Source organism: Oratosquilla oratoria, chromosome 2 (assembly GCF_046742065.1).
Source record: "Oratosquilla oratoria isolate Oo_2021 chromosome 2, ASM4674206v1, whole genome shotgun sequence".
In the NCBI taxonomy this organism is placed as follows: Eukaryota; Metazoa; Arthropoda; class Malacostraca; order Stomatopoda; family Squillidae; genus Oratosquilla; species Oratosquilla oratoria.
This window is the reverse complement of record NC_134778.1, coordinates 83,069,839-83,079,214: the sequence shown is the minus strand read 5'-3', so window position 1 is coordinate 83,079,214 and position 9,376 is coordinate 83,069,839. Positions and strand designations below refer to the sequence as shown.

The window sequence follows — 9,376 nt, the reverse complement described above, 5'->3', positions numbered from 1 at the left end:
TAAATAAGAGGGAGAGGGAGGTGCAGTGGAGGATGAGAACCTGCCTTAAAGAAGATATACTACAGAAGCTCCCCTCGCCAACACTTTCTCCACCACCACCACCATCGCTACCTTCTCCATCATGTGCATCAAGCCCATCTCCAGTCAAGAAATCGAATCACTGTTGTATTTCTCAAGTAGGGGAGAAAGGAAGAATAAAACGTGGCGGACAGAAGAAACGGTTACGAAAGAGAAAACAACACCAACAAAATAAAAGAATAAAACAATTCAACCTCGACCGTGACAGGACTCGAACCTGCAATCTTCGGATCCGAAGTCCGACGCCTTATCCATTAGGCCACACGGTCACTCTTGACAAACTGATTCCGAGGTCAGGCCTAAAGATTCCCTTCCATCTCCCCATCCTCCTTCAACAGCATCCAACGCCTGCCTCTCAGACCGGGCATTCCTCACCGGCTGACTTAAGACCATATTGGGAGAACCCAGACCACGTTTAAGCCCGAACAAAATAGTCTGCTATGCTTGAGATACTAACACTTAAGTCCCTCAGATGGATGGAGAGTATTCATGCTCAATCATTCGTAATAAATCAATAAAAAACAATAATAAAATTTACTCAAGTCACCGCAACCCCCTTCTGTGCCCTTATCATGATTAAATCTTTATCCTCCACGTGGTTGTGTGGGATTGACATGCTAATCTCTCACTCCCGTGGGAATCAGTCTACACCCTTGCATGAATCCATACACCCTTCCCAGTGGCCGTGATCGTATAGTGGTTAGTACATTGCGTTGTGGCCGCAATAACCCAGGTTCGAATCCTGGTCACGGCAAGGTGGGTTAGTTTTCATCGAGTGCTAATAAATAAAATCGGGTGGCGGCATTTAATGGAGATAAGGTAAACTGAACAAAATCAACTGATGGCAGAAATAGACTAGTGCAACAGAATATTTCATCAAAATAGTTGAGTGATCTTCCGTATAATTTTCAGCAGTCGTCAGACGATTTAATTCAAATGCAGGAACTCTCCCCCTCCTTGATCGCTGATGACACTTGTATTTTCTTAAGAATGACGTCATTATTCTTGATAACGCCAAAGTATTTAATTTGTATTTAGAGAACCTCTTTCGTCGGGTTCAAATCACAATTAAATCCACTCCCCCAATCCCACCCTCGGACGAATAGAACCATCCAGCAACTGTTTCTATTTTAGTCATATAGTCAATTAACACACCATCACCATCCAGGCTCAATAATCTCATCACACTTCACCGTAGCACTGTCGTCGCTGATCACCGACGGACGGCCAAGCAAATACCATACGATCTTATCTACTAGTATCATCCTTGAAGGGACAGATCGGGATTAACAATAGCGATGTGCGTACTTCATTCGCGCCCACGTTGTACATACGGGATTCTAAACTGGCCAGCGACAGGCGATCCCCATCCTGAAGACGATCTCGATCGATCGCGACTCCATCCAACTTGTAGTAGGGTGGCAATAAAAGCACCTACTTTGATATGTATTAATTCACAATTAGATAAATTTACACGAGACAAAAGAGGCGTGTTCTTACCTGGCAAGCTACAAACCATTTGAGATCAAGTTTTGGGTAAAGTTACATACATTACAATAATCGACAATAAAATCAATAATTAAATTAATGTCCAACAATATGACCTATAATAATAAAATGGGGAAAATATACAACTCCCAATTGAGCAAGACGTATAATACACATAATGCACTAACACAATGAAACGATGCTACAAATGTACCACACCATCACATCGCTCGGCCACCACCATTCGGTGACCGAAGCAAATAAAAACTTAAAGGATAATCTACTCCACACACACATTATACATATAAAAGTGTGGGAATTTTTTTTTGTACATGAACACATCCTGTACAAGAAAACATACATTACACGAATATATTATAAATATATATATATATATATAATATATATATATATATATACATATATATATACATATATATATATACATATACATACACACATATATATATATATATATATATATAATAGAAAAAACGCATAAATACATACATATAAACATACGAACTGGCGCCAGTTTTAGACTAGAGATAATGCCGGACTTTACAAAATACAGATCAAGACAATACACTTAATAGCTTAAATATTACAAAATACAGATCAAGACAATAAACTCAAAAGCTTAAATATTACAAAATACAGATCAAGACAATAAACTCAAAAGCTTAAATATCACAAAATACAAATCAAGACAATACACTTAATATCTTAAAATATTACAAAATACAGATCAAGATTATCATGGATAACATCATAAGCAATGCACACCTACAGACATTAAGGCATTGGACCCCTTGAACGGAGATTATAAGATGCAGTGGGCCTTGGGGGAGACCGGATGAATGCAGGGATACTCTTGATACCTTGTGCCTGTCTACGTGCAATACTTCACTCATTCCCTGGGAAGGTTCAAAGACCGTGAACTATTTCAGTTAACTTTCCATGCAACTTTTCAGTCACCAAATTTGGACCTGTAAATCTACAATTTAGATTGGCTGCCAGGCATGTTTTTATAAACATGATCACCAATACTTATGTTAACTGGTGTTTCAACATTCTGGACTTGGAGTCATCAATTTTTTCTAAGAATCATATATCTTATGTAATGTGTAACAATGGAGTTAAAGGGAACGAATAGGACTGTCTAACACATATGGGAGCATTTCTTCAACTCCAGAGATGACATAATGCTTGCATTAATTGTGCTATTAATGCAAGCACTGACATGTGGTAGCCAATCCTCCCAAGATTCATGGAGGCTACTAGCAAAGTGCCTGAGAATGTCCAAATCTTCCTATTCATCCGTTCTACTAGACCATCAGATGCAGGATGATAAGCAATCACAAAAGTTCGAGTGATGCCGTAATTTTCACAAATGTTTGCTAAAATCTCATTCCTAAGTTCAGTCCCACTGTCACTAAGGAGCACTGAAGGAGTGTATGGGGAACTACTGGAGCAGACTTGCTACGTAAGGGAGCCAATATTACAAAGCAACTAAAGTGGTCCACAGACAGAAATACATACACAGAACCTTGAGTACTATGAGGCAATTATAAAAGATCTATGGCCAAAGTCTGAAAAGGACGAGGAGGAGGGTACTCCAGGATAGGAGTGGTGTGTGTAGAGCCTTTGTTCTGGGCAAAATAACTACACTGGGCTACATGAGTGGTAATCTCCAGTCGCATTCTAAGCCAATACTATTTCTTGCAAGCCATAGCCACAGTTCTGTCACAACCTGGGTGACCAGCTTGAGGGGTATCATGAGCAAGAGACAGAACAGGGACTAAAGACTCGGGGATCACTAACTGTGCTACATCCTGCTCAAACACTACCACATAACGAATGAGAACATTGTCCTGTAGAGAAAACTGGGATAGGGGTACAGATAAATCTGGTAAGGTGGTATCATCACCAGATTCCAAAACATGAATGACAGCAGACCAAACAGGGTCCTCATGCTGAGCTTTGACCAGATCCTCCAGGGAAAAGTTGTCAATCACCGTAACTGCAGCTACAGATACATAACGTGAAAGTGCATCAGCAACATTGTTTGCACATCCCGGAATATACTTAAGGATCGGGTTAAATTCTTCAATTGTAAGGAACCATCTGGCTAGGCAGCCTGGAAGATTTTTGACATTGAAAGTTGTGTGACAGCAGTGTGGTCCATGTAGACTGTAACAGGATATCCAAAAAAGATATCTCGAAAATGCTTTAAAGCCCACACCACTACCAGTGCCTCTAAATGTGTGACAAAGTAACGAGACTCCTTGTTAAGAATGCGACTAGCATATGCAACATGTGACCTACATCTACCTACTTGCTGCATAAGTACAACTCCAATATCACCAGAAGCATCTGTACAAATAGTAAAAGGAAGACTATAATCTGGGAATGCCAACATAGACACTTCAGTAAGTGCATGCTTCAATGAATCAAAACTTTCCTGATGAACATCACACCACTGGAAGAAATTATCCTTCTTGAGACGTGTAAGGGGAGATGCAATTGAAGCAAAAATCTTAATAAGTGCATGATGGTATCCAGCCAGTCCAAGGAAGGAATGTACATGGTCAATTGACCTAGGTGTAGGGAAGTTCCTAATTGCTTTGACTTTATCTCTGCTGTGAATACCATGTTTGTCAACATGACCTAGGAATCGGTTACTAGACTTAAAAAAAAGAGCACTAGGACAAATTGGGTTTCAATCCAGCTTCAGCAAACCGTTGCATGACCATGGTCAACTTATGGAAGTGGCTTTCCCCATCCTTGGAGACTAAGATTAAGTCGTCCAGGTAAACAAAAAGTCCATTTCCTACTAGGCCATGAAAACAAAAAGTCCATTTCCTACTAGGCCATGAAAAATTGAGTTAATCAAGTGCTGGCATGTCAAAGGAGCATTCCATAACTCCATGGGACAATGAAGCCATTCATAATGACCTGTTGGAGTCCAAGGGAAGCTGCCAAAATCCTCCATTTGAATCTAAGGTGGTGAACACCATATTACCTGTTCCAATGGACTGGAGATCACAATACAGGCAAAGGGTAATGGTCTAGAATTGTGACCTCGTTGACTTGTCTATAATCAATAACAGGACGGAAAGATCCATCATTCTTGGGCACCAGGAGGAGCGGTGAGCTCCACTCTGAGTGAGACTCTTGTACAACGCCTTCACTTAACAAGTCACCAACCAAGGACTGTGCTACAAGGCGACGAGAGTGAGGCAACCTGTAAGAGGGTACGTAAACAGGTCGAACACCTGGCTTAAGATCAATGCTATGAAAAACACGATCTGTAACGCCTAATGGATCACCAGGTAAAGCCAAAGGTTGACGGTGGGTCACTAACAGGTCAATGAGACGAGGCACACCTCTGGAAAGTCAATCTCACCTACAAACATTGCACAGAGGCAAGTGAGCTACCACTTGCTTGTGGAGACAGTAGCACCGAAACTGTTATGATAGGAGGCAAATACTGGACAGTGTCAACGTTAACTACTTCATGAATCTAAATGACTACCAGAAGAGTTTGTGATGGTAGTACTGTAACATTAGTTGTTATAGCTGTGATAACATGATTCTCACTAATAGTGGAGAGTTCCTTCCAATGCTAGACGACAAACACGAAAAGAGCCAGGCTGAATAAGACATCAGAACCAATTGGAGCACATGCACAATGGGACTCAAACTGAATTTGAAGGTCCAATATAATGCTCGCCTACAACAAAAACAGCACAAGAACAGGAGAGTCTAAATGATTAGAACTCTTTGAAGACAACTGTAAGGTCTGATCATGCACAGGTGAGCTACATATGGAAACTAGCCTATCCGTTGCAGGAATAAGATATTTGTGAAAAGTCACTACATGGCGCCTAGGAGATATATCTATGCCAGAGCGTCAATGCCCAAGAGGCAATCACACATGAGAGCAATTCCAGAAATAACAACTAAAGTAACATGTAAAACAGTAGCATGGGAGGAAAATCTTAAGGGAATGCGAACAGATCCAAGAACAGGCAAGGGAGAACCTTGTACAGAATGCAATCCTTAAAAAAAAAAAAGGAGATAATGGGAGATTGTACAAATCCCTTAGAGCATGTGCCCTTTTACCTATAAGACTCATTCTGCATCAGTATCTACTGTGACGGAGATAGGTGTTTTCTCTAAAAAAAAATTTTTGTAAAGTTAAAAAATTGAGAAGACTCAGCAACCACCAAAAGGATGATCTGAGACGGGATACTGGTCAATCCCTTGGTTTGTGACATGGGCACTGGTGAAAATGGAGCCGAGTTTGCCTAAGTTGATAAGAGGTTTCTGCCTTAAGTTTCAGAATTTTTTAACAATGTTCAGTCGAATGTTTACATTGGCCATGGATATGATAGTAGCTAAGTTTATCATGAAGTGTTAATCTAGAGGTCATGTGTCATGTTAGAAGTATCAGAGAAGTTTCTACGTACAGGAATCTGGTTTGACTTGTGCTCGTGACGCTTACGGCGAAAGCAAAAAGCACTTGAGTGACCTGACTTGTTGCAACAGGTACGTGTAAAGAAGGTGTTAATGTAGATGGAGTGCTTTAAGTACATACTAATGACTGAGGGGGTGGAAGAGACCTATGAACATCGGTATGTTGTTGTGCACTGCTAATACACAAAGAATCATAATGCACTTCCTTTAGTTTACTTGAAATCAGTGTTGCAAAAGACAACTGAGAGATGCTGTTCTTCTCTCAAAAGGCACCAGTAATAGTATATAAGAAAGAAATCCCAAAATAAGGTGGAACCTATACAAAGTAACAGTATCTCTAGCTAGAGTTCTAGACAATCTGAAACAATGACTCTAAGGCTTCAAAAGCTATCTTGCTGGCCTTGGCCTGAGCACGCATATAGTTAAGTGTCCCTAAATGGGACGTGAGCACATCAGCTAATTGGCAACACCATTGAAAATTATCACCTACTGGGGTATAGGAAAGATTTTAAGGATATTAGCTCTAAAATTATCACATAGTTTATTTTTCTGGGTTAAGACATGAGGCTGCCATCATTTCAGCTGCCAATGAGTTAGGAACAAGCCGATATCTTACGAATGAGATTTTCTCAGACCCACTAAAGACGTTAGTGTTTATGCTGTCTTCGCATTATTGAATAAAGGCGGATGCTGTATAATGGGGACCCTGAACTGATAATTTAACTATAGGAGGGTCCTAATGTGAAAGTGTAAATGTATTAGCCATCGTCCGAGATAGAGTTTGGGTACTAATAAACGAAGGCAACCTGGACTTAGTACACATTCTTAAAGGAGAGCAAGGTAAATTTGTACCACTTCCACGTGAAAAAATCTTAATACATACATTTATTATTGCGACCATTTACAAAAACACATGCCCCACTGAAGGAAAATATGAAACCTTATGGGCTGGCGATCGTAAAAAACATAGAAAAAAAGTAAACAATAACACCAATTCTCTACAGAGAAAAGAAAACGGCACAGCAAGGGGTAACCATTCAATAACTAAGCGAAAGTATGGCCGAACAGTGACGAGGAACACGGATACCTATGACGTATGTAATATGGGAGCCTGTCCAGATAATATATATAAAAATACAATAACTTGAATCAGAATAACAGTTTCCATGCATGCATAAATAGCAAGGCACTATATATAAAAACAAAATTGATAACCCCCACTTGGAACAAAGTCTTTTCAGGAGGCAGCGTATTGAAGGCCAACCACGCAGGCAATTCTTCACACAAACTAGGCTGGTTCAATAATCCTTCCGCATCCTGGCATCAGATTAAAGCCGACACGCAGCATTAATAGGCGAACGTTCTATTAATACAGATGAATATAACAAAGTCCGGGCGGGACACCAAGCTGGACACCACATGGGACCTTAAAAAGGCGCACACTTAGATTACACTGTTCATGAGCACAAACTTTTATATAATTTCTAAAGTCACTGTATCACAATTACCTGACTGAAAAAAGCAAACACACACCATGGTTCATTCAAACAGTGCAGCCATAGGCTGAAAGTATGCATTTACAATTTATTGTATATACCTTGATCCCAAAACGAGCACATTTACTTGGATTATATGTTCGGAAGTTGAGGCAGCCCCTGAGCTTCTACAGGTTTTTTCATCGATGTAAATGTGCTGGGTAGGCACATACACCAATGAAAACCTGTGGCCGAGGTATATGACCGGCCTTAGCTTATACAGCCTGCTCGTTTGGGTCTTCGTTGTTAGTAAAATGAATGTTAGCGATTTGTTCAAATATCGACCGGAACATTGTGTTGCCGAACACCGGTATGTAGAACATAGGTCCAGCGACCATCTTGCTGCCTGGGCTTTGGGTTGAGACCCATCACCAGGCGCAAGGCGAGATAAACGTGCATCTCCGCACTTGTGACCATGTCTTGTGGGAGATGGCTCGGCAAACCTATAAACAAATAAGATCAAGGAAAGAGCTCATCTAAATACCGTGCTCACCTTTTCTGTTTGAGTATAAGAAAACACATGTTGTATCAACTCTACATACCGGTTGGTTTCTTCAACAATAGTGAGAAACGAATTCGTTTGTCATGAACGCCTTGTAGACGTTCATGAAGGACGAGGATTCGTCGAGGTCCTCCATTATGCCGGTACCGCCGCTTAAATACCCCAGGTTTACGAATCTTCTGTATGATAAAATCCCGGATTATCTTCAATTAGGGTAAGATTTTAAGCTTAAAAATCGAGTTTATTCCTGACCGGTTTAGCTTCCTCAGAGGAAGCTTGGGGGAGCAACTGACCTGGACCCGTGTCTTCTCTACCTTCTTTAATTTGTCACAATATCTCAATATGCTGTATATGTATGCACGTACCTGTATATTTATATATATATATATATATATATATATATATATATATATACATATATAATGTGTGCGTGTGCTATGTATCTTAACCACATTGGTAACTTTAATATTTTTGGTAAGCAAATTGTCTCGATAATACTGGGCGTGTCTATTTATAGATTTTACATACGTCAACTACTTCCTGGTATATTAAAGTACGTTGGGACATATCAATGTTCTCATAATGCTGTTCTCACATTTTTTGGGAGGGTGTGGAAGCCAATGGCCTACTCTTTGTCCTAACTTACAGAGCCCCTCATGAGGATGCGAAGAGGGAGGGAGGGAAGGGAGGGGAGGGGAGTTGGGGAACGGCCTCCTCCTCCTCCTCTGGCTCTTATTACAGGCACAGTGCCTTCATTATATATCAGCGTCGGTAATGTCAAAAAAGTGGCCGGCCAAAAGGCCAAAGAACATGTCCTGCGACCGAGTAAGTGCGTGTGTAAAGAACGTGTTTTTATGTATGCTTTTTCGTTCTTTTGTTTTTGTGTGCGTGTTTTTTTGGTGGTCGTGGGTACGTGCATAAGCGCGCATTGTTGTGGCAGCTTGTGTTTTGTTTTGTGTGTGTGTGTGTGTGTGTGTGTGTGTGTGTGTGTGTGTGTGTGTGTGTGTGTGTTTTCCTGTGGTTTTGGATCACGTGCTGGGTGTGATCGACAATTCTTATTCTTCCAAATAAGAGCCGAGATCTCTTATACCAATGTGCTATCATTCCCTTGCTCAAGGGAGACATTAACTGCTTGCTGGCGGACATGGACGCCCTCTCTCGCGTTTGTCTTTAGTGAGCATGCACAATTGTAAAAATATATACATGAATGCATCCCTCAATGTATGAGCATACATGCGGTATATATAAGCGTACGCAAGCGCACGTGCGTGTCCCTGGTCATCTCGGAATT

General features: G+C 40.8%; 2 non-coding genes across 2 annotated transcripts; one reads left to right on the top strand and one right to left on the bottom strand.

Moving 5' to 3' along the window:
• Window positions 1-274: 274 nt before the first annotated feature.
• On the bottom strand, window positions 275-347 carry TRNAR-UCG (transfer RNA arginine (anticodon UCG)). The gene has a single exon. It is a non-coding gene; the product is annotated as a tRNA-Arg (tRNA).
• Window positions 348-760: 413 nt separating this feature from the next.
• TRNAH-GUG (transfer RNA histidin (anticodon GUG)) lies at window positions 761-832 on the top strand. Its single transcript has one exon. It is a non-coding gene; the product is annotated as a tRNA-His (tRNA).
• Window positions 833-9,376: the final 8,544 nt, after the last annotated feature.